This window comes from Odontomachus brunneus, unplaced genomic scaffold, assembly GCF_010583005.1.
Source record: "Odontomachus brunneus isolate Ranch 3 - 2012 unplaced genomic scaffold, Obru_v1 Obru_scaffold_102, whole genome shotgun sequence".
In the NCBI taxonomy this organism is placed as follows: domain Eukaryota; kingdom Metazoa; phylum Arthropoda; class Insecta; order Hymenoptera; family Formicidae; genus Odontomachus; species Odontomachus brunneus.
Genome location: NW_022639552.1, coordinates 747,197 through 772,348, shown reverse-complemented (window position 1 = coordinate 772,348; position 25,152 = coordinate 747,197). Strand labels below are relative to the sequence as shown.

The 25,152-nt window shown below is 42.4% G+C and overlaps 1 long non-coding RNA gene across 1 annotated transcript in view; it reads left to right on the top strand.

Annotated features, from left to right (window-relative positions):
- The window catches only part of LOC116848943, a 60,312-nt gene extending 36,347 nt beyond the window's left edge, over positions 1-23,965 (top strand). Inside the window, exon 3 of the long non-coding RNA XR_004379036.1 lies at positions 23,117-23,965. This is a non-coding gene — a long non-coding RNA (uncharacterized LOC116848943). The remainder of the gene's footprint in view (positions 1-23,116) is intronic.
- Positions 23,966-25,152: the final 1,187 nt, after the last annotated feature.

The window sequence follows — 25,152 nt, the reverse complement described above, 5'->3', positions numbered from 1 at the left end:
ACGGGCCCCGAATAATGCGCGCGAATACACGCACACGTACGCGCTCTCGCCGCGCCTCTGTCACGGGAATCGCACCTGTCCAAGACTCGTTCGTGCCGCGAGCCTTAAGCCTGTCAGCGAGATTCATACGGACTCGGATTGATATATCTCTAGTGAACGCGCGAATCTCTCTCTTTCCCTCTCCTCTCTCTCTCTCTCTCTCTCTCTCTCTCTCTCTCTCTCTCTCTCATTCTCTCTTCCCGCTCGTTTTCTCCTGCGCGGCCTCGCAGAGCTTCTTTCACCCTCTTTCGCGCCTCGCCGATCCGACTTGCGCGATGAGGAATCGCGCGACCATTCGCGCGTTATAACGTTTAGCGTTCGGACGTGCGAACCGGCAAGACCGCGAGTGATAAAGACACGGAAGAGCGGAGTTCGTCTTGCGTTGCGGGCCTGCTATTATTTTATGTGGCAGCTGCGATAGAGGATATGAGAAACGTTACCTTCACGCGGCGGGGAATAGTGAACGTTTCTCGCGTCTAGACGCAATGTATAAATCGGGTTGGAAAGCTACTCCGGAGAGCCTTTAATGCTCTTTTATACTTAAATATAGCTTAACGTTAGCGCTACGAGTCTCTCCCTTTCGCTCTCTCTCCTTCCCTCCTTCATTCTTTCTCTCTCTAAACTCCAAGTACGAAGGATAATCCTTCTCGCTGTAGCTCAAGAGTGCAGGACTAGATACCGGCCGGTTTCGTTTTATCGGTTGAAACTGGCGCTTACTTTAGCCTCATTTCGTATCTCGACCGCACAGCCGTCCGCGGGCACGATAAACGTTCCTTAATTAAACGTCCTTCAGACCCATCACCGCGATTTATGAGAGCCCGCGCGATCGAGCCTGCTTTATAGTGATTTAAAAGTTTAAACGCGCACGTCCGCCGAACAATGTAGCGTAAAATAATTACTAATCAATAATTACATCTGACTCGGAACACGCAGCGCGATTAAAGAGAGCCACGTATGAGAAAAGCAGCGCGAGGAGGTAAGGAGAGAGGAGGGGAGGTGAGGGGGCACTCGCGTGCATCGCGATGACGTACGATAAAAAATCTCATTTTCGTTGCACCTTGCGCGCGGCGGGCCACGCCCGCTAAATTATGTTTTCCCCAAATTGCTTCGCGCCACGCCCGCTCGTACGTTTTGGACATCGAGAGGGGTTGACGGTCGTTAAGCCGGCCGATTTTTCGTCTGCCGTTCTTCTTCCGCTCGCGTTTCAGCATTTAAACCCCCATCAGACGGCGGCGGCAGCTAAAAAGGCCAAAGCGACAGCGGAGGAGTTACGTTTGAGAGCAATATGATGTGCGTTCTCCGACGAATACTCGCGTAGGCGATCCTTCTAAAGCCCATTTTACAATAGCAGTAAGCAGTAAAAAAATAGGAAGTAAGTGTAAGAAATTGACCAATCATAGTTGATTATTCTTCTGACATTCGACTGCGATTGGTCAATTTCTTACATTTACTTCCTACTTCTTACTACTTACTACCATTGTAGAATGGGCTTAATGTTTGCGTCAAGCACGCGGAACGCAATTAATCTGATAACGAGGAGATAGTATTGAGCATTAGTTGGTTGGGGAATTTTCTTTGACTAAAATAACAGGTAAACCAATGGTCGAAATTAATCACACCATATATGTAGTGATTACACATATATTACGTGTGGCAAATCCACAAACAAAACTAATTAATCGTCGTGTACAGAATCAAATAATTTCCCCGATTATTGAAGTTAATTATTATTCAAGCTTTGATGTGATCGATTATATACACCGATTGATTAATTACTTTTATCAATTAACTAAATTGCTCGTGATGAAATTAATTGATGTATAATCGACCATATCGAAATTCGATTAGTAATTAACTTCAATAATCAAGGACATTATTTGTGATTTTATACACATGACGATATATTGATTAGTTTCGAATTGCTGACTATTTTAGTAAAAAAAATTTTAATCGATTATTGCCTAAACTCGGAGAAGACATGGAAAAAATATTTACACGGATCGGGATAATTTAGAAGTATGTCATAGTTGCAAATTACATATTTGCAAGAAAATGTCGGAAAATATCAAAACGAATAAAATTTCATTGAAGACAATTGGACAGATCATTTTTGCTATTTTAAATCATTAATAAATAATAAATTGACAATATATATTATTAGAGAAGTGTAATAATTTTGTTGCATTGCATACTAACTATAATTAGGGTACATGAGAATCACTCTCCAGTTCTGATGAAATTAAAAATTTGTACTGAAAATATTCATTCAATAATTCAGAGTGGAGAATTCAATCTATATAGTGTATCCAATTATTGACATCTTCAATGATTGTGGACACTCCTGATTTTTTTTGCAATCAGCATTGTAATTAAACTTCTTGTACTCTATAATTCTAGAAGAAATTTTCACAACTAGAACTGTAAATAGATGCCATTGTTCGTAAGAAAGATCCAAATTTCACCAGAATGTCAATGACCAAATGTTAATAATTGTGACTTTTACTTTATAAGGGAAAAATCGTTCGAATGATTTGGCTGTCACTTTGCTTTTCGAATGGACTTTCACTCGAAGAAATGTATAAAATACGAGGTACATTGTCAATATTTCAGATTATTCTGCTTTCAATTCAACTTTCCGCGACGAAAACATCAATATCGCATCTGTCAGACATTAAGGAAAACATCCAATTATTGAAAACACCTAGTCATTGACTTTAAAAAAATCTGATCTTTATAACTAGCGACAATTGTCCACAGTTTTAGTTACAAGGTTCTCCTGTAAAATCACAAAGTGCGAGCAGAAAGTTGAATTGCAATACTGCTCATAAGAAAAATCAGGTTGCTCTTTTCCGGAATGCCAATGACTAAGAGGATATTAATAATTGGATGTTTTGCATTTCGAAAATCCGACTGCCAAGGTCAGTTGCTTCATTACATCCACGGGTTTGCGATCATAACTACGGTATTCCACGAGGCTTCTTGCACGCGTGCAGCCTCTTCGCTGGATGAATGGAAATCGCGTGAATGACCGGAGGATCGCCCTGGGTGATCGAGAGAGGTAGAATGAGCGGCGCGATCCGGTATGCGTGATCGAGAATGATCGAGCGAGTCCCTGAACCGAGCTGCTCGCGATTCCTGTAGGTCGCCGCTTCGGGGAGATCGGCGCCGGTAAAGAATAATCCTCTCTTCGTGATGCGCGCACATACACACATGCACAGGTGTGCACCTTGCCGACGGGGAAAGGAGAAGGTAGTCACCGCGAGAAGTACGGAAAGGAGAAAGAAATAGGAAAGTGGCAGAGGCCACCGTTACCGGACGGCCAAAAACCCGCCGCCTCGAGGCGCAATATGCAAACGACGCTTTAAAACGGGATATCTGTGCTTCGGCCGTCGTCGATCCGCCGGTATTACCTCGGTTTTATTGTTTTCGCGACGATGACGACGGCGGTGGCGGTGGCGGTGGCGGTGGCGGCCAAGCTCGTCTGAACGGCCGCATCAGGCCCACACATTTGGGTCTCGTGCCGATAAAAAGTCTGAAAGAACGTGTGCACCAATGGCGCGTCGAAGGTACGCCATGGAAAATTAACGAGGAACCTCGCACGTCTTTCTCTTTTCTTCGAATTATCATCGCGATTCTAACTTTTCGTTAATAAATCCGATGATCGTCCGATTTTACTACTACTTGAGCAAGTCGATGTTAATGAGAAGTGCAATAGACAAGCCGCGACAAGCATCGGTTATGTGTATCGAAAATCAAGGAGATTGCTTTCTAATAACGTACTCACGATACATCCCGACGATCGCACTCCCGATACTTATTTTCGCGCCAGGCTCACTTTCGATAGATAAAAGATGTGTAGAACGCGGAGCGATGTCGATCGCGATGTGTCAGGGGAGACTGCTCGTCGCAAAAAGATCGATGTGCAAGATCTATGTCGACGAGGCAAAGTGCCGAAAGTTTGCACTACGCCGCCCTCTCGCTGGTACCTTACCACTCGATAGATCAATAGTTACTAGAACTTTTCGATCAGAGTCGCATTCGTATCCAGCTGTGCATTGCTTACGACTGTTGATTTATCCAGGAAGCGAGAACGTGTGGTTTAATTCGACAATAAAGCCGGAGACATGCCAAAAATTTAAGCAGTAAGATGTAAGTAATAAATAGATTGACCAATCATAGTTGATGAGTCTTTTTATGATCCAAGGATCAGCGACTGTGATTGGTCAATTTGTTTACCGCTTATGTCCTACGGTTTAAATTTTTCTGTTTACTCGGCTTTATCATCGAATTAAGTTCTCGCTTTCTAGATGAATCAACAGTTGTGAGCAATGTACAGCTAGATACGCATGCGATTCTGCAACCTTATTCTGTAACATTCTAACGATAATGTCACTACCATTGCGTAGTTTTTCTACCATATATTATAGAGTTTCTATAATAAGGGCCGATTGTTCCAACCTTTTTTTTGTTAAGCTATCTAACAGTTAAATCATGTCTGTCTCTAATTTGAAGAAAAAACGAAGTTTTCTTTAATTTGTCAGGTAGCTTATACCAAGAAGTTGGGACAATCAGCCCTAAGACACTAGTCATAAGATAATAAGTAGGCAAATTGACTAACCACAATCAATTATTTTGTTAATAATTTGCTTGTAGTTTATGACTAATAGTTTATTAGTAAAAGACCCATAACTAATAGTTACACTAATAGTTTATAGTAGAAGACCCATAACGATAACGACGCTGTCGTTAGAATTTATAGAGTCGCATCACTGGTCGGAAAAATCTAGTAACTATCGATCTATCGAGTGGCATTGCGGAGCCGCGATCTGATAGGACGGCGTACGAGCGCGCCACCGTACACGCCGCAGTACACACTTTCGGCACTTTGCGTCGTCGATTGCGTGGCCGTCTTGTATATCGATCTTTTCGTGACGAGCAGCCTCCACTGACACATCGCGATCGATATCGCTCCGCGTTCTACGCATCTTTTATCTATCGAAAGTGAGCCTGACGCAGAAATGAGTATCGGGAATCCCGAAATAGCGATGTGCGATCGTCGGGATGTATCGTGAGTACGTTATAAGAAAGCAATCCTCTTGTTTTTCGACACACACAGCCGTCGTGGCGTGCTTGTCGTGGCCTCTATTGCAATTCTCATTAACACATCGACTCGCTCAAATAGTAGTAGAATCGGACGATTGTCGGATTTATTAACGAGGAGTTAGAATCGCGATGATAATCCGAGGAAAAGAGAAAAACAAAACTACGCTAAAGATATACGCGACGTCGGATCTCACGCGGTCGGTCCGTCAGCGAGAGTGAGAGAGGCGTAACTACTAGAGCGCGTCTTTGTCGAACCGCGACGTCGTTCACGTTTTGGCGCGCATTTTCTGCACTTCGCGTCGTTGATTGCGCGGCCATCTTGGACATCGATCTTTTTGCGACGCGCATCCTCCCCTGACACATCGCGATCGACATCGCTCCGCATACTACGCATCTTTTATCTATCGAAAGTGAGCCTGGCGCGGAAATAAGTATTGGGAGTGCCGAAATAACGATGTGCGATCATCGGGATGTATCGTGAGTACTTTATTAGAAAGCAATCCCTTGATTTTCGACACAATCGGTGCTTGTCGCGGCGTCTATTGCACTTCTCATTAACATCGCTCGCTTAAGAAGATGCTAAAGCTGACAACTTTACCGACAGAACACTGACATTTATCTGCATATAATATCGGGATTTTTTCATTGCTTACAAAATACCTTGCAATTTTATATAAATGTACATATCCCTTTGCTTGATTATTATACACATATAGGTGTGTTTTGGCATATTAATTTTTAAAATATATGAGTTGAATAAATTAGACACACGTAAATAGGGCAGTAAAATCTTTATCTAGATCAACACTAAGTCAAAATCAAATAATCAACAGAGAATATAAAAGTAATGAAAGATTGACATAAGTACTCTTTCTTTTTTAGTACATAAAAAAATAATACATAATAAAGTGTTATATTATTTATTTTATGATAAAATCAAGACTAATGGTGTCCAACTTAGAGTACTTTCGGGTAGTCTTTATAAAGAGCCGAAAATCGGGATGTTCCGTGAAATTTGAGATCGGTTAGTCATCCTATTTGCGGAATATATATCCTCCAGATCAATAATCAAAATTTGCTTAAAACTGTCATATGAGATATTTAAAATGTGTCATGTAAGATGCAATATGAAAATTTACGTGTAAATTTGACTAATTTGTAGCTACATTAATATAACAAAAAAATTTATATCATTATATGTGATGTAAAGTTAATAATTAATTCGATGCAGTATTTGCCTCATAAGTGCAATTGAAAAAATTGTAAAGTTCCCATCATTGATTTTCTCTCACGTGATAATCACGAAGGTCTATCCGGATAGTCTCTATTCTCGCGATAAAACGACCATCCTCGTACGACTCGAAATTACAATAGTGGCAGATCAATAAACGAGGCGCAACTGAATTCACCGTTTGTCGATATGAATGCTCGATTCGGCAATTCTGCGGTTGTGCGTTTGGTTATCTATTCGGAAGGGGTTCCCGTTACGAGCGTGCTCGCGTAAACGCTGACGAAAGAGCGTACCGAAGCCTTGAGTGAGGACCAGGTCGAAGAAAGAAGAACGACTCGCGAAGGGCGAGCGGCAGGGCGCAGGGGAAGAGGGTTGCTCTACATATAAGAGAGCTGTAGCCCGAGGCGCGACTCGGCTACCGACGTTCCCTCCGCTCGCCGCGCATGAGACGGTTCCATGGTAGAGGAAGCGAGGAGAGAAGAAACGAGAGATCACTCGAAGCGAACGAGAGGGCGAGAGAAAGAACGAGGGAGGACTGGAGATAGAGACGAAGAAAGAGCGAGGCGAGCGGAGAGGTGCGCGCAGGACGCGTTCATCTCATCCATCCTTCTACCGTCCCCTCGTTCTTGCTTCTCCTAATGATAGCGTGCACGTTGCCCCCTTCGATGCACCGCGCCGGCACCAGCAACAACAACAACAACAACAGCAGCAGCAGCAGCAGCATCAGCGGCAACGGCAGCAACCAACGGCAGCAGCATCCAGCTTCGACGCTGGAATATATACAGCGGGGGAACACGACGGTGAAGGCGAACCTAACTACCAGAGCACGCCTCCGCCTACCAGTGCTGCACTAAAACATTACCACGCCGGCAGCGTCGACTGCCGTTGCTGCTACCTTGTAGGGTATCATCCGAGGCACGTATAGGGCCCTAAGTGCTATTTCCAGAGCCCCGAACGCCGCAGCCACCCTTCGGCCGTTCCTCTACTTTTCCTCTTCCCCTCCTCTCCCCCTCCCCCTCGTCGCCGCCGCTATCGCGCGAGGGAGAGACGGAGGGCAATCGAGACGAGGCCCGTGATTACCCGTTGAGGGTGGAATTCATTATGGTGAAATCCACTCTGATACGCGCGCTCTCGTGTGCTTCCTTTTTTCTTTTCCTTTCCTTTCCCCGCTTCTCTTTTCGTCCGCTGCGCGTCGTCTGTATCTGCTCTCGCGCGAAGGGTAGGAAACTTAATTATGGGATAATTACATAGACATGGCGGTGCTTTTTTTGGCGCCCCTGCCTTTTTCTGTGTGTGCCGAATCGAGGATTTATATCGACAAACGGTGAATTGAGTTGCGCTTCGTTTATTGATCACTATTGAAATTTCGAGTCGTACGGGGTGTTCGTTTTATCGCGAGAATAGAGATTACCTGGATAGACCTTCGCGATTATTACGACGTGAGAGAAAATCGATGATGGAAACTTTATAATTTTTTCAATTGCACTTATGAGGCAAATATACTGCATCGAATTAATTATTAACTTTATATCATATACAATGATGTAAATTTTTTTGTTATGCAGCTACAAATTAGTCAAATTTATACTTAGATTTTCATATTGCATCTTAAATGACACATTTTGACAAGTATCTCACATGACAGTTTTAAGCAAATTTTCATTATTTGTCTAATATTACGCGTACTACTATGCATTACACATGTTGATGCAGAATAAAACGATTCACCTTATTCGGATGAAGATGGAAATAACAAGAGCCGTTTGTATGTGAAGGATTAAACGAATTTGTCGAATTGGAGATTATATAAATTCATAATTTTCTAAATCTGAGTGATTATCTTCAGTAAGAATAAGGATTGATTCGTAATTTATTTCAAAATCGCGGAATATAATATTCATAGGCAAAAAGAATTGCTTAAATTAACGCAACGATCAACGAACCAAGCCTTTCGGATGCAGAGGAAACAGAAATTCTGATTCTCAGCACCGAATTTGGTTCGCCAGAAATTTTCGCCAAAAGTCAGAAATTGTCACGTTAATTGGCGCCAGACTTCTTTCTCGATGTTTTGCACGCCGTAATTGCATGTAATAAGCACCCGTCGCTATATATAAAAAGAAAAAGTTGCGCAATTTTCTGGAATAATTCGAACACGCATACGTAAACTTCGCGATTCAGAGAAAATTTTCTCTCTTTTCTGACTTTAAGTTACATATGTCAGATGGGTCAGCGATCGGTATACAAGCGTTCGCTTATTTTCGCCACATCGTTTTCGCATCTGCATTTTTTCGCAATACCATATTATCCTGTCATGTCTCGTTAGTGGCATCCACCGAACAGCAATGGAAACATCGACGAGAGCGGCGCGCTGTGCACTCAAGAAAGCCAAAGAGAGAGAGAGAGAGAGAGAGAGAGAGAGAGAGAGAGAGAGAGAGAGAGAGAGAGAGAAAGAGACGTGACCTCGCGCGCGCGCAAGAACCCCCCGCAATCTGTCTTCCTTTCTACAAAGTTGAATTTCAATTCCAACGTGTGTCGACTTATCCGCGGTAATTGGCGCACTTATCGCCAGACGCTGTCTACGCGCGGAACACGTTCGGCCAATGGACACGTACCGGAACAAGAAACGTCCGTACGAAACGATATAATCGTATAATTTACACGCCACGACGTCGAATAATTCCCCGCTGAATGCGATCTAATATCTAATTTGCGGGCTACCCGGATAATTTCGCGTGCGTCTACGTTTTAATCCTACATGCTTCCGCGAGTAGACTTGCATGTAACGTAAGGGTTTGTGCAATATTTTATACAGAATTCCTCACCGCGAGGAAAATAAGACGAGAATGTCAATACTAAAGTACGGAAGTGTCGGGATTAACATGCGATTTCGACGGCGTGAACGGTGTCGTTTCGCCGGCTTTTTTGCCAATGTCAGACCTCTATGAGTGGTACTTACAGCCCGATCTTGTACTTGAGATCGCTTTCACACTTTGAGTACCATGACTATCACCGACTATGACCGACATCTCATGACTACCGCGACTCATTAAGTTACGTATAGAGTACGATTAATTACTCCCTAAATTTCTTGAGGCGAAATTTCACTCGAAAAACGAAGTGACCACTGAATCACTCGAGTTCGAACGATATTTCACTCATATAGAGCGAATCATCCACCCTGAATCGTCAAGTGAATATCGTCACTCGAAAGTGAAGAGTGAATGTGACGTGCTCCATCGTTGCAGGAACGTGTTCGATCGATTGACACATTCGTTCGTATAGAGTGAGAATCCATTCTAAGCTTGAGTGAAACGCTCACTCTTGCGATTTCGAGTGGCAGTATTTTCATGGTCGTCTCCAGTGAAAATACTGCCACTCTCTTCGCTCGTTTTGAGTGAGACTCCACTCCATGAAGTTTGGAGAGTACATTTGAGAGGTCCATCGTATTGGCCAATAGAGAGCCAATGAAACTAGACATATACGCGTCAAGAATCACATTCATTCACTTTATCTTTTGCGGTTCAATCATCGATCAAGTTTTTTTTACAATCGACAGTCTCTCAACGCGTTTATTATAATGATCTACTACGTGACCACTTCATTAGCCATGAAATGGCTCCTCCAACATTAGCCGGGACCACACACTCGAAAAAATTATTGTTTTGTTAGTCCAGATAGAATTCTAAATGCCACAGTTAAAATTTATCGCTGTTTTTTGCATATGACAAAAAATTATATGTAGTACGTAAAATTTACAGCAATAAAGCATTCTGGCAATAATTGCAAGCAAATTTAGGTGAGTGTGAGAATTATGCATTCATTTGTCTCTCGTCGCTAATCCTTTTTATCAGTCTATTTTTATAAAAAATGTCATTGGCTTTAATCTGGATGTGCGCTCTAGGAGAGATTTATTGCTGTTTATTGCTAAATTTCATAAATATTTTAGACAGAAGTTCTGTCCTCGTCATCTGTATAATACAAAACACGATTTAATACAAAACACACGCAATATCGCAATGTTTATTAGTCATTTATCCATTTTAGTCAGTTTCTCGTATCTAGATAGTTTTCGCTATGATTGCGTTTTTTTGAGTACACTTGAGAGGCTCTTAGAACGCTCTCTCAGACCAAGAACACCGCTGTCTCTCTTTCTCTCTCTTTCTCTTCCTGCACGTTTACGCGACGGCTTCTCGAGATCGCAGCACCGCGCAGCGTCGCCGATGTCGAGCGCGAAATTGAAATTCAATCGCACGTAGAGCGGACCTTCGGTCATCCTCGCCGCTCGTTCTCCCCCTCGCCAACCTGCCAACCTGCTACCTCTCCCACCAACACCACCACCACCACCGCCACCGCCACCGCCACCGCCTTCTCCTCCTCTTCTTCTTCTTCTTCCTCTCTCGTTTTTTCGCATCCCTTCTCTCCGGGCGGGGTTTTTGTGCCGTTCGAGAGAGCGCGCGGTTCGTTCCACGGGCACTCGCGTAACACGACGGTCGTACGTGACAACGATAATCAGCGAGTTAAGTGGGGTTTAATTTCCTTTGGGCGCGGGCGGGTGGAGAGAGACGCGAACGTGGCGGCGCAGCGCGGCGGGGCGGCGGGAGAGGAAAATGCGTGTATACACCTGCCAAGAAACACGCAGGCTTGTACACAACATAGGCGGACCTCGTACTCGCCTGTAGACGACGAAGGGGTGACGCGGAGCGGTAGGATGGAGAGCGAAAAGAGCAGAGAGAGAGAGAGGATGGCTGAACGCGAGCCGCGTCTGGACGGGGACACGTCCCGAGCACGCCCGCGCCACCTGTAATTGGGTCCAATCATCGTGGTTCTCATGCGATCGCTCACCTAGGATCTCGTAAACGGGGAATTCGAAAAATCGCTACTTTTGAGAGGAACGCGGATTTGGAAAAGAGAGTTCGTCACTAGAACGTTTCATTAATCTTATCCTGACGCGACTTACGCTAGCTAGAATACGTGGGAAACAATACACTGAGAGAATTTTGTAGCAAAGATTGCTGTAAAATTTTATAATCGAGAAAAATATCAATATTCTGCAATAATTGATTATTCTTCCACTTTGTATATGGTATATATTGATATTTTAGAAACTGAGAAATGTGCTATTAAAAAAATTTCCTATGTTCTCTCTTAACAAAACTTATGATGCTCTCTCTGAGTTTCTTGGAGTGAAATTTCATTTCATAAATAAAAAATCAAGTCGAATTCTTGATGTTTGGACTCACACGAATTCTTTACTCTGAATCGTCGAGTGAATATTTTCACTCAAAATTGAAGAGTGAATGTGACGTACTCTCTACTGTCACAGAAACATATTCATTCTACGCTTGGGGAAAAAAATATCTAAGGAATAAGAACTATTTATTCATGGAGATACTGTATGTGGTAATATATTTACTTATATAAAATATTTTACAAATGAAAAAATATACATTTTCTATGGAAAAGAATCGATTTTGTGTCTACTCGGTCTGAGAGACTCTCATTGAGAGGCAAGAAAGATTGATTGGACCAGAATGTATGTGATTAATCGGACGCTGAAGTACCGCAGCGAGCGTCGTTTCACGAGGTGGCGAGACTCGTGAAGAAGACGCGACCGGATGAACGTCGTGTCTCGTACGCTTCTAATCACTTCGCGACCGTGCGTAATTGAACCCAATCATCGTGATTTTCTCGTATTGCGCCCGCTAAGATATCCTGCGAATCCGCAGGTTGCGTGAACGAGGCAATCTGTTGTAATTCGCGAAATTACAACAAATTAAGGGAACTTCTGATGAACTCGTCTATACGGAAGAGACCGAGGAGATTTGTGATATAATAACGTGCGCAAGGGGGATATTCTTTGACGAGTACGTGTACCAGAGGGGGATTATGTTTCCTGAACTCGCTTTGTCATCCTTTTTTACTTACAGCCGTCCGATCAGTCTATCACGATTCGTCAAATCTTTTTATTTCTTGTACAGAAAAAAAAGAGTTAGTATCCACTTGAAATTAATATACTCAAATTAACAATTATTGTTAATGTATAAGCAATTAAATGTATTTAATTTCGTTAGAAAAATTTTAAAGAATTTCGAAAAAAATAAAGATGAAAATTTGATACATGATTTAAAAATATATATTGAGATTCTTTGCAATTGTTCAAATGGTCAAGCATGGTCAATTTTCTTGTCTTTAAGGGTATACATTGACAAACGTGACTTTTTAGAAAATAAGTAAAAAAACTAATAAAAAAAAAATAAATAAAAATAATGCAAGTAGTGGAAAATTGTTCTTTAATTAATTTTAGGCACCCATAAGACTCGGATTTTTTTTTGTTTTATGTAGAAAGATATCTATGGACTCTCCGTTGGTATCCAAAAAAACAAAAACAAAAAAATTACAATTTTATGGGTTGAGAATCGTTCTTGCACAACTGTGGCCATATATATAGATATTTTCCAAAGAAGAATGTTCGTCCTTTTTCGTACATTCGTCCACGCTCGCATAACGTATGGTTATCTCTTCTAATTATCTTGAAATTCATTAGCTGTTACGTGTCCGATCATTTATTACATCGTGGAATGTGTCTCTTTGGAAATGAGACTTTCCCCACTCGAGATCACCGGTGATAATTACGTCGTAGATTCTATTCCGTTCTCCCCAATCCTTTTGCCGCGGCCCTTAAAGGTTCGTCCGGACTTACAAAGTCTTTTTTTCTACTTCCGCCATTACGTATGTACGCGCTTCGTTCATCTCACGTTCGGCCGTGCACGCCACGCGCGCCGTCGACTTTAATCGCCGGCACACATGCCGTTTCCCGGGACTTGTTGTTTCTCGGGATCCGAATGAGAGTTGCTGGTTGACTGCACCTACAGGAGCCGCGATGCATCTCCGAAGGCAGCTGTGCCTCGCCTCCTTCGCCTCGCCTCTATACGTAACCCACAGCTTGATGGAGCGACGGATAAGAGCGTCGATTGAATTCGAGCAAAGATAAACCAGCATCAGACTGCGCCCCGTCGTTCTGTGCCTTGGTGGTGCCTTCTTCTTTTTCCCTTTTTGCGATCCGACGTTGATCACATAACCGTTAATCCCGAGGCAACTGCGCGAATCTATTTTCGTACATTTCGCGGTGCACCGTTACCGAACGATAAAATACAGCGACCGACGTAATGAGGCAATGTGTATAAATACATTAATAAATCCCGCACAGAGGTAACCACTACGAATCGTCCTCTTTAAATGCGTATAGACTCGAGACGCTACAGAGATATGAAATTAGTCGCGACCGACTAGACAACACTTTAATGTGCACAGGAAATGTGCGTATATATAGAGAGAATAACGTCCGCCGTGAGTGATTGTACGTGCTATTTACGATCGCTGTTGCAATATCTCATGAAAAGAAATGGTGATTAGTATCAACCGGTAGCCATAGGATCTATCGATTGCAGGATTGTAATGTCGTTGAGCGAGATCGTCAATGCAGATGAGAGATCTGAGCATTAGGACGCTATAACGCATGTACACTGAGCACAAAATATATTTGTGTTATTCTCTTTTACGATCACGATGGCGAGAGTCGCGACAGTGCACCTACTGTTACACTTTCGTGAACATTAATATAACGACAGATCCGTTATCTGAATAACGGCCAAAAATATATAAAATGACGCGAAAGAATAACAGCGCCCATTGATTCAAAGAAAACATTCTTTTCGAGTAAAAAAGAGGCCTGACAATCAGTCGAGCTGCGACTTGGCCGCGGCCACCTAATTGGCGTAGTTGAAAGTAAATTATTCAGTTTCGAGACTTACTAGTAATTTTTACGATCAAAGAAACGGCATTGATTCGGTAATCGACTTTAGACATAGATCTTTCTTTTTCCTTCTTAATCAAATAAGTAATTTTATTCAGATTAAAATTGAATAGAGAAACAGCAAACTCTCTTTTTTCATCTTAATCCAATGCATGCACGGGAAGAAAATGTATATTATAGTTTTTCCTCATATGCATATTTTTTCACTTTTAGCAGCAGTCGTCGATAGCTGCAGCTTGTGACTTATTCCGTAAATTTGATCCGTCGTCAGTTAATTCGTCACAGGGTATCCGCGCGTTCGTTTAGAACCACCGAAGATATTTATGACACTACTGTTTTCTCGTGGTTGCACAATGTGGCGTAGATGAGGAGCGAGTGGGCAGCAGAAAGGGTGGGTGTCGGTTATACCTCAAGTTGTGAAGCTGTTAATGACGCCCACGATGTCTCCCGGACGAAACCAACCTCGAGCCATTACGTCTACCTATATCGATTCGAAGGAGGCAAGACTACTTCGACGTATCTGGAAAACGTCGTCGTGTTTTCGTTCGCTGCCTCGAAATAGTCACATACTCAATAAAATGCTTCTGCAGTCATAGCGAACATTTTCTAAATACGAGGAATTAGCTAAAATGGATAAGTGATTAGCAAATACTGCGACATCGCATATATCTTGTACTTGATCAGTACAAATTACAGAGACAAAATTTCTATGTGAACTATTTGTGAAATTTAGCAAGAGAGTCTCCTGCTAAATAGCAGGATCTTTTATTGTGTCACTTAGATAAAGCAAAGCTGAATTTTTTGTTCTGTTTGAAATATCACGCGGCGAAAACTTTTATCTCGCAAACACACAGATACAGTAACAAAGAAAATTTTATTCTTATTATCCAAAAATAATTTTCGTGAATACATAGAATATTGGGCTGAAAATATGGTAGGTTTTTAAATAAATGTCAGAAGAAGACATCATTATTGTCAAAATAATCATATTGTACTTCGTTTGAGACTATCATAATATTCAAATGAAATTAGAACTTTATTGAGATTCTTCCAATAGATACAAGAAATGTTAGTTTCTTTCCGACGTTAGTTGATGCGGGTATTTGTTAATACACACGTTGCCGCTGTCAGCGGTTCATGCATCGATAAACACGGCAGATCGATAAGGTTTACGTCTCTAAAACCCGTCACGGTTTTCTCTCCGACAATTTGTCGACGACCAGTCAAGGAAGACGACGTGCAAGAAGTCGTTGCGACCGCTCGGAGTCGTGTCGGGGAAATTTCTCTCAAAGCGGTCGTGTACGACGTCAGCGCGATCAACGTTCGCCTGACGAGAGTCCTTAGCAAAATCCGCGAACGCGAGATCGCAGCAACGGGCCGTAAAAGAAAAAAATTCGCGGCATTACCGCGGAGTTGCGCGATAAAACGTCGCGTTGGTGTGAGGAAGCTGCACCTCGAGTCACACGATACCGCCTCCGACGATTTTCAGCTGAGAGTCGTCGCGCCCACTTAGACGCGCGTACACGAGACAAGCGCGATTGTTTTCAAGCGAAAAATCTACTAGAATGGGAACAAATTGCCCGAGTCGAAATTTTGACCCTACTCTCTCTCTCTTTCTCTCTCTCTCTTTCTTTCAGCTTTACTATTCCATTCAACCTATTTTAATATTCTGAAACTTACATCAATCTTTCTTGATTCTATTATCCGAGTCGAAATTTTGATCCTATTTTAGCCTCACTATTCCATTCAAAGCGCCATCTATAGGTTCTAAACAGGATTTCCCGGCAAAGTTAGTATGTTAAATAAAATCAACAGAGATTGATATAGATTTCGGAATATCAAAGTAGAGGTTAAATGGAACGTTGAGGTGTCGAAAGCGGGATCAACATTTCGCGACTCGGGTCTTATTTTCAATTAGTCGGCGAGAAAATTCGTTCACTGACGGCAGAAGTAAACGAATAATACGGTTCAGTCTATTTCTATTTTTGTAGGGGTTTGCTATTTCATTGCCTATTTTCCGCGACAGCCGATTGGCTGTCTTGACCTCGGTGCGAGTGATTGCTCACTTGGGTGGTTACCGCGAGCGGCTGTCATCGCGTAGATCATGCATTCTGACGGTTCCAATATCAAGGGAAGATTAAATGCCATAAACTAATACACAATGTTAATATCACGATATAGGGAGAATGTGAAATTAACCAACAGATAGAAACGGTGCTCTCGAGCGCGTCTCGCTGGTAGAAGGTCACGTGGCCTCGGAAACAACAACATATGTATACAGGCAATTGTTGAGAGATCATAACAATCCTTGACGTGGAGGGTAAACGGATCGCGCGTGATTCTCGATTTTTCCGACTCAGTCGAAGCGTGCGCGAAACGTCTTATATTATTTCACGCGTGATCATTTTGTACTAGAAGATCTAGTTCCTCTAGATACTCTAATACAGTAATCAGAATAGAATTTTTAGGTCCCGGAATTAGGACAAAGCGGTGATTTCTGATTGGCCTGCATTCTGTCTTCCAGTTTTACGAATGACGTGAGTGAGAGTGAGAAAGAAGCTCTAAGACTGAAATGATAAAACATGTTGAGCAGTTTCTTTCTCTCTTACTTATTTGTACACGTGGCGATTTTTAAAAAAAATGCTCCAATTTACTGTCAGTAAGGTCTGTCTTGCTAAGAAATGTAGTAAATTTTGCTAGGAAATTTTTTAATAACACATTTTAGTCCCTAGAATAAAAGTAGTATTATAAAAGAAAGAATGGTCAATTATTGCGGAGAATCAATTCTATCCATCCATTACAAAGTTCTGTAATAATTTTTGCCGCGGAATTCTTTCCGTGTAGTGCCTGACTGTCGCATAAAAAGTCGGATTCGCAGATGAGAGGAACCTATAAATTGGAAAAATCGATATCTGCTGATTCTCTCTTTCAGCCGGGTAAAGATTATCTCAATTACGAACACGTAAAAAAGAAGCAGACTCATGGCCTCGGCGTGCTCGGTCATGGCGATCGCGAAAGTACTATCCCGCAGAGTGGCCTCTAAATCTGCATGCAAACTCTTTCTGTCCTTCCTCCGCTATTTTCTTCTCCTTTCTCTTCCGTCTCGAGCGTTTTCCTTTTTCTTTCTTCCGTGCTGTCTCCTCGTCCGTTTCTGTTCTTCTTCTCTCTTCTTTTTCTACTCCTCTCTCCCTCTTTACCGCGTCCTTTTTTTACTTCTTTTACTTCGCTCCGTCTTATTTCCATCTTCCTCTTCATCTTCTTTCTTCTTCTCCACCATCTCCTCCTCCTCCTCCTCCTCATACTTCCCTTTTTCCTCTTTCATGCTACGTGCGCCTCGAATGTGTTGCATGCGCGCGAACTTAGCGTACGCCTCCACCTGCTACTCGAGGTTGAATCGACGGGTAAAAAGCGAAGAAAGAACTTTAACTCGTACCTTCGTACAACCATTGAGCGATTCCCTCTTTAGCCGCATATGAAGATCGTGTACTTCACGGAAAGACATGAAACTTGCTACTTTGAATATAAAAACGACGAACCACGTTTCAATCCTCGGAACATTAATCTCGAGCAATTCGAACAAGAAGGAGCGACGACGATAACACGGATTTCAACTTTGGTTGCGCTCTATTAGATGCTTGACGCATTAGACGCTTTGAAGCACTTAAAGAAAAGTTATGATCGATCTATACGGCGCTTTAAAGTATTTGCAGCGTAATGGATCGCATCCTTTGATCATTTAATTACCGAGATGAGAAATTTGCTTCGTGCATACTGCTGCGCGATAAATATTTGTCGCAAGCATCTATCGATTTAGATATGTGACTGTACGTGATTTAAACTCTTCTACGTTCTCGATTCCTTAGCTAGTTAAGATCACCGCGTTTGTCGTCTCCGTTACCGCGTTGACGTTCGCGTGCGGACACGTTAGCAGGAGTCGCCGATAATTTTGCGTCCCCCGGGCGAGGAAGTTACGCCACTGGCAGGCGATAAAACGCGCGAATCGCCGTTCCCGAGGCGCAAAAAATCGCGTCGTAACGGTTAAGGGCCGTTAAGGTCCGATCCTGGTCTGTTCGAGGTGGCGACTCCGCCGTGATTATTTTTCACTCCGAGCCGGGGTTCGCGCAGGACGAATACCTTCGGAGGGACCTTCGAGAGTCCTTTGGCGCCGCGCTACCGGGCCCGGTATCAGGACGCGTAATCGCCTGGCATTCTCCAGGAACGTCGGGAGAGGACTCGCGGACTTATGGCGGCGCCGCGCAATGACATCAGTAAAGCCGAGTCCCTGTACCTCATTGGTACGTACCGGAGATTCCGTAGATGAACCGTTGATACGCTTTTATTAATGCAACGTCGCTCGTCCTTTGGGGTCCGTTTTCGCCGGCTGAATTCGAGATTTCGGCCGGACCTCGATTCATCGTCCACAATACTCGAGCGTTCTCACAAACGTGAGAATTAATCGGGGAAAAATGGATAAGCGAAAAGTCAATTGATATACAGAGTGTCCGTTAACTCACAGAGAAGCCGCAGTGTACAGTTAGATTATGTCAAATTGAACAAAAAATTCCTTTACCATTTTGCGAACAATCATGTAAAATCTTGAATCATTAATTAAAGAAGATTCGTGAATAATCACGCGCCATACAGTAGAGTTATGGTGACAACATCTGCCGCTTGTATTTTAAGTCAAACAAAAAATCCTTTATCATTTTCAAAATGATCACGTAGTTTAGTTATTAATTAAAAAAAATTGGTGCATTAACGCGCATAATTATACATCATATTTCTTTAATTAATAACTTGTTCGCAAAATGATGGAATCTTTCGTTTAGTTTGACCCAATCTACACCGCGACTCCTCTGTAAGTTACAGGATACCCTGTAGATTGAAAACAGTATTACGTGTTTTTTTTTTCTTTATTATTCTTTACTTCTTCTGTAGCTTCTTATGAATGCCACGCCAATAAAATTCTTCTCCTCGTTTTCTTGAAATAAAACAAAGCGTTGTTCTTATTTCGGACGCAATTCTTTGATTTACATAAAGATTTGAGTAATGCGCGCGTTTATTTTTTCCCTTAGTAGCTTGCGTCAATTTGCCGTCTGAATCGAGAAAGAACGACGTCGGGCGAGCTGTTCTTTTCGAGAACAGCTTCATTGGAAAGCGAACGCCGCGCGGCCGATAAAGTGTCACTTTCGTGCGTAATCGCCAGTAAGGATCGGCAGGACATCGGGACATCGCTGTCGGGTTAACTTCTTATTCCAATGTAGGAGCGTTCTTATCGCGAGATACGCTCGTTCTCGCTCGATGCTGCCCTCGTCTCGGTCCTCCTTTTTCTCTTTTCGCGCGGATTACTGCGCGCCTCATGCTTCAAGGTATACGTTGTCAACGGTGGCGTTAGGGAAACTCTAAACGACCGTCTTTAGCCTGCTGCGGAGTATCCTCATAAGCATAGATAATATCTGTACGCGGTGTAGCATAAATAAACATCGCGCCGGGGAAAGCAGCGCCGTGCCCGATCTGCGTGTCGAAATCGCTTGTGTTTTACGCCGATATTCGAAAATGGAGCGTTCTGCTCTCGCGATAACTCTTTATATAAAAGTCTCTTGCATAAGGTGGCCTAGAACCGTGGAAAATTCCTACCTAGAACAGCGTAACAAGTTCCAAGTCCCGCGTCGCGCTGAATTTCCCGCAAGTTTCACTTTTTAATGTGAAATGTCTCGTGTGAAACTTTTCTTAATTTATTAACGGCCAGTGTCCTAATTATGGGATATTTAGTCGAAATTTTGATCCTACTTTCAACATCATTGTTCCATTCAATACTTATTTTGACGCTGAAGAAAGTGAAAACTTCGGACGTTATCAAAGTCAAAGTAGGAGTAAACTGTATTGTTGACGAGAACAAATGCGACTTATATCTCGGGCGATGTAGTTTTGTAAAGATGACAAATGATGACTTGCTTGAGACGGTACTTGTTCGATCTGTTTTTCCCTAACGTTCATCGAACAGCAAGCTTATGTTGTGACAATCGAGGGATTAGGATGTTTCGGGACGACCGCGTACACAGTCTAGCGTTGTGAACGGCGTGAATCGTCGCGCATCCCCCTGAATCCACCCACCTACGTACCTGCTTATCTACCTACCTACCTACCCACGTTCATCTTCGCGGAAGGTCAAAGGCATGCGCGGGCCATAAAGCGGACGCGGGTTCGCCACCCGCGTGTAAGAAATAATAATAATTAAACGCGCTTAATTACCGGCGAGTTGCCGCGAAGGATTCGGACGGGCGATAACTCAGCGGGCACCGGGAGAATGGCCAAAGCGTTTGGTAGGATATTGCGCGTTGCGCTGCGAGCGAGCGTGCGCGGTTCATTAGGGTGGATCCTTTTCGGCCGGGCTCGGCCAGGAGGAAGGGAGCGCGCGCGAGAGGCAAAGATAGCTGCAGAAGCACGAAGCAGTTAATATTGTCTCCTGGGGGCATATTTTACGGCAGATACAATCTTCAGGATGCCTCGCTAAAAGCTACACGTGTTTATCAGCGTAAGCCTCTCCCTTCACCCTCGCGCCCTCTGCCGCCGACTTCCTCCCTGACTCTCTCGTCGTTTCTTCCCCTTGCGCGTCTCCGACGCGCGGCTTCCACCTTTTTTAACAGCTCCCGAGTCCTTCGACGCTGTAATCTCATTCGGGATAATTCTCACAGCGCTCCGCTAATCGCATCTCGGATTTATTTCGCGAAGATCCGTCGTGCGCTGTCGATACGTTCGCACGTACGAAGATTGTCGCAGTTGAGAGAACATAAAAATCGAGGAGATCGGTTCCTCGCTTGACGAAGAACGGATCCTCACGTTCGCGGCAGATACGAACGCTCCTTGAACGCGTCGATTCTCCTCCTCGCGTCGCTTCCGCGCGCACCCGCGTGGGTTGAGTACGCGGATGCACCTGGTATGCAAGTCGCTGGCTACACTAGCTTGTCTACCGGCTGATGATACCTCGGCCGATGATGCGCACCTTCCTCTCGTATCGAACCCGATACCCCTGCGGCGTTGCAGCCGAGGATCGAGCCCCGGTAGCCGTGCGCTTTCCTGATATATTATTTTCTCTCTGCCGAGACGTGCCTTCCCGCGGTGGTACTTTTCGAATCCAGTGCATGATTAATTATTCGCAATCCTCTCATTTAATTTCCCGCGCGACGGCCCACCGCGAGAGCGTCCAGCTCGCGAGCAATTTGCAAAATTTCACCGGCTACTCGGGTCGAAATTTTAGCCCTACTTGGGACCTAAACTTTTCAATATCTGTATACTATAAAGGATCAGTGTAATTCAAGTCGAGAATTTAACCTTTTCGACGCTTTCAGTCTTATTCCATTCAACACCTATTTCGATACTCTGAAACTTACATCAATTTCTTTTGATTCTATTTAGTCTACTCGAGTCGAAATTTTGATCCTACTTTCAGCTTCATTATTCCGGTCAACATCTAGTTTGATATTCTGAAATCTGCAATACAATCTATTTTGATGCTAAAAAAGTGAAAAGAAAAATTTCGGACATCATCAAACTCAAAGTAGAAATAGAACGTATTGTTAGAATTAATTCTACTTTGTTAACTTAACTCCTACTGCTTTGTAGAATTTAATATAGGGTCAAAATTTCGAGTTTAATATAGATGAAAACTGAAATTTTACTTAGCGTCTCTAAGTGTGGCAGAAAACATACAAAATGTCACATATAAAAAGGACCTCTCAGCAAAGCCATTAGGTTAAGTAGAATCAGAAAAAGTCAATGTAGACTTCAAAGTAGTTCACGTTAAATGAAAGATTGAGGTCGAAAGTAGGATTATAAATTTCGACTCGGGTAACTTCTGGGAATTCAAAACGAGTTCTCTTATCTGACCATCGGCTGCGATCCAAACTGCATCGAGAAAAAGTGTTCGTTTTGAAATCAGATATACGCTTATGAAATACTAATAACCTGGTAACACCGTGCGTTAAGACTATTCTGCCGCTTAGTGTGTACTTAACTGTGCTCGCAATCGTATATTCTAAGTCTTCATTTGCATGTTCGATTGATTGTTATCTGGACAAATAAGATTCAATTTTACAAGCATATATCCCGATACTTGGCCGATATAATCGTAAAAATGTGTATCATATATTATCATTAATAATTCCCGGAAGTTGGCAGGACGATTGTATTCGCCGCGATACTATTGCGACACAGTTTTTGCCGCGAGAGTTTCTTTGTTCGGATTACGAAAGTTACGCGGGTCAGGCTCGGTCGCGATTTGCGCGTTTCTCGGTCGAGATAATAGATTAATCTATTCGTAACAACCCTTGGTACCTCGAGTGCACCTTTCCTTCCGTTCAACCTGCTCGACGTGCTTCACGGACACGGTTAAACGGGAGCTATCGAATAGCGCGTTTTCATAGCTCATATATAATTCACGAGAGAAACCTCCACCTGCTTCGCATGCCACGCCACGCTATCGCGTTTAATAATTTTTGCAAAGCACGCCTCCGTCGTCGAAGTCGCTCATAAAGCCGCCGCGGTAATAGTAATATTAATCGATTATCGCGCCAAATGATAGTCTAAGCGCGATTCGCGCGACGGCCTCGCGAACACGCGGGTAATGATCGCGCACAAGCGCGTAAAGAAAAATTATTATGCGAGAAATAATCGTTTACGGCACCGTTCTGGCGCCGTGTCTGTTAGCCGCTTGCGAAAGACCAAAATCTGGCTCGACAAAGTTGTTCTGAATTTCATAAATTTTCATTTAAGAAAGAAAAAAAACATTGGAATTGAGATTTCGGTTGAGATTTTGATGTTGTAGCCTTTTTTGGAATTTCTCACTTGAACGCCCACTGTACGCCGGGCGACAAAGCATTCGAGACTTTCATGACGGTTAAACTCACCTGAGAACGTATTTTTTTTTTCAGATCTCATTCGGGCCGGCGAACAATACACATACACGGACTACACGCGTCAGCACGTTATCTGTATTGTCTGTATTGTTGCTCCGCACAATCAAAACATTCGCGACTTTCAAGGCGATCAAAACAACCCTAACGTCTCGCGGACTCTTCCGCGTCTTTCCATTCAGTCTCGGGCCGGCGCCCGACATATACACACACACAACGGACTACGTATGCGGTGCGTCATCTATTATTTCTCGCGAGTGATTAGTAATCTATTTCGCCTTTTGAGATACTCAATTAGTCTCTCGTCGGTATCGCGTTATTTAACACGTGTATCTTCGAGTCGTGTACCTTCAAATCGTGTACTTTCGAATCGTGTCTCCGCGAGTGTCAGTGCCAGTGCCACGACGGAGCGACCAGGATATTGGGACGAGAAGCCAAGATGACGCAGGAAGCCGAGACAGCGATACATCATATATTTTCAAGGTGTGTTAAATCATTTATTATATAGCAAGTTTATATTTTTAACGGGCGTTTGTCGAACTTACGGAGAATAAAGAAGTACCCGAGTCGAAATTTAAGCCGGCATTCATAGTTTGTGATCACTTACATTTAATTATAGCTTCATTGATCTCCGATTAATTGTCAACTTATACTTGTATTTGTTAGATTATTTCATACGAGAAATATTGATCCTACAGCTGAGTTTATGGTCTATGAATACTGAACTTATTATTAATAATGCTCTCGATCAAGAATAGTAAATAATTTGTAACTATGAATGTCGGCTTTATGATATAATATTTGTAATATAAATTTGACAAGTGCTGATTTTTATACGTCCAATAATGCTTCTTGTGTCGCGATTTTGTTTACATCCGTCAATGCTTTCATATTGTTTCTGTTTAGTTTTGTTATTGTTACGAAAATTTAAATCTCTACTCATAAACAGCATTATTGGACAAATAACTGTTATCTTTGCATTCACAGCTTTACATCAGCTCTTTTAAGAGCTAAAAATCTCATCAAAACTTCCATTAACCTCTTAAGTGGTAAGTCCGGAAAAGTTTCGCAGTAAAATATTAACTTTCTTTTGATTTATTTAAACTGTTATATATTTCACTTATAGCATATATGAATTAAATGTATCTTGTATTTTATTTTTCAAAATTCTCTTGAAAGAAAATAACAATAATGGGAAAACAGGATTTAGATATACTTATTTAGAAAAAAAATTTCTTTTATTAGCAATTACGTAGTCATTTTAAATCACCACTGAAGAGGTTAGAAAAAAGAATAAAAAAAAAAAGATAAGAGAAAAATTAGGAAGAGATGAGATTAAGACTTGTTTTTCGACCCCCATACATTAATCTTTGTTAAATAATTCAATATATGTTAATCTCTCGTGTGCTCTATTTGTAACTAAATAAATTTAACTAATACATTTAATTAATACATTTGACTAGTAGATTCAACTAATATATTTAACTAATACATTTAACAAATACATTGATTAATACATTTAACTAATGCATTTAATTAATGGACTAGAATAGAGAATAAGAGTTTCGAATATAACCACACTTCGCCAATTGCCAATCGCGTGTGTATATTTGCCAATTAATATATTAACGTACGATGATGTCACGCTTTGCTCCATGGGAAGAGTAACAAATACATCTAAGTGGGAAGGAGAATTTAAAGAGGAAAAAAGTTGGAAAGACACAAGCTTTGTTAAATAATTGATCTCTACTGTTTGATGGCCAAAAATTCCTATCTCTTCGGAATTCCGTACGAACGATATGCATTTTCAGACATTTTCTAGCTGGTGCAATTATCGTGAATGGCAATTGGCGAGTGGTTTTTAATATGCATCGAATGCACCCGTGCGCGCAATTTTTTCGATATTCTCTCTGTGGAAGGAGATGCATCGGGGAAGTTCAACAGTCGCTCTAGGATCATCTCAAGGTAGGTGGTGAAAGTACAGTGAGGGAAAAATTACTAATTAATTAAAATCAACCAATATTTCTTTGATGAGTGCCATTAACATATTTATT